This window comes from Ciona robusta, chromosome 13 (genome assembly GCF_009617815.1).
Source record: "Ciona robusta chromosome 13, ASM961781v2".
Lineage (NCBI taxonomy): Eukaryota > Metazoa > Chordata > Ascidiacea > Phlebobranchia > Cionidae > Ciona > Ciona robusta.
Window position 1 is genome coordinate 1,411,987 of NC_143247.1, and position 1,189 is coordinate 1,413,175.

The 1,189-nt window shown below is 32.5% G+C and overlaps 1 protein-coding gene across 1 annotated transcript in view; it reads left to right on the top strand.

Moving 5' to 3' along the window:
- Positions 1-1,189, top strand: part of LOC149725662 (uncharacterized) — an 89,320-nt gene that overhangs the window by 64,795 nt on the left and 23,336 nt on the right. The window lies entirely within an intron of this gene.

Genomic DNA, 1,189 nt, shown 5'->3' on the forward strand with positions numbered 1-1,189 from the left:
CAGAGCGACCAGTGTCCGTATATAAACATTATATTTGTTTATATACAGACTCTGATAGCAGATTGTAAACGGTTATTTACTTGGAAAATCATACGCAAATTTTAATTTTACCAATGCATGCACATTCACTGATGCTAAATAAACTATAAGAGCATTTCTTTTATGAGAAAACAATTATTTTAATGTTATAGGTTTGTAGGGTAGGGGGAAGATGGGACGCCTTTCATTCCACTTTCCCCTCGTCTTTCCCGTCCCATTTTGTAGTAAACAAAAAGCATTCAAAGAAATATGAAACCGTAACTCTACGATTTCTATAGACCTGTTGTTTAAAATACGATTAGAATATTTGGATACTACGTTTCAAAGATGTTCCATCTTACCCCACAGAACTATATATATTTTTGCCAGCTGTCATACACATTGTGAATTGCGGAAAACGCAAAAGTGACAGAAAGCGACGTCTGTGTACAAAATATTCAGAAAATCTGACTAATCCTTTTAATTGCCTGCAGGCTAATTTTGTCAAAACCACCTAAACGAAGAGATATATTTTATTATTCAAGAAAAGTTGGGAAGCGAGAGCAACTTAGTGGTAACGTGTTCAGCAAACACATTTATCTACAGACACATCAGTATTGGGTTCCAGACTTTTGACCAAAACCTTTTAAATATTCAATATAAATTTTGACAGTCAAAATCTTCTTGGATAGGCTGCTAGATATACTGATTTGGGAGAGCAGATTTTTCACTAAAAGCAATTTGATTTATGTTTTGACAGTCGAGTCAGTGTAGCGACCACGCTTATTTTCTTACAAATAAATGTAAATTAATATGTTTTTAATGTTAGCGTGTTTTAACAACTGTTTTTTGTTGCTTCATTATTTCTTTTTGTCTGCTAGGTGTAGCGACCACGATTGTTTTCTTCCAATTAAATATAAATATGTTTTTTAACTGTAGGCGTGTTTTAACAACTGTTTTTTGTTGCTACATCATTTCTTTTTGTCTGCTAGGTGTAGCGACCACGATTGTTTTCTTCCAATTCAATGTAAATATGTTTTTAAATGTAAGCGTGTTTTAACAACTGTTGTTTTGTCGCTATATCCTGTCTTTTCGTATTTTTAAATTATTTTTAAATCTTCGCTACCGTATTCGAAGAGACAAATAAAGTCATTATTATTAATACATTAGA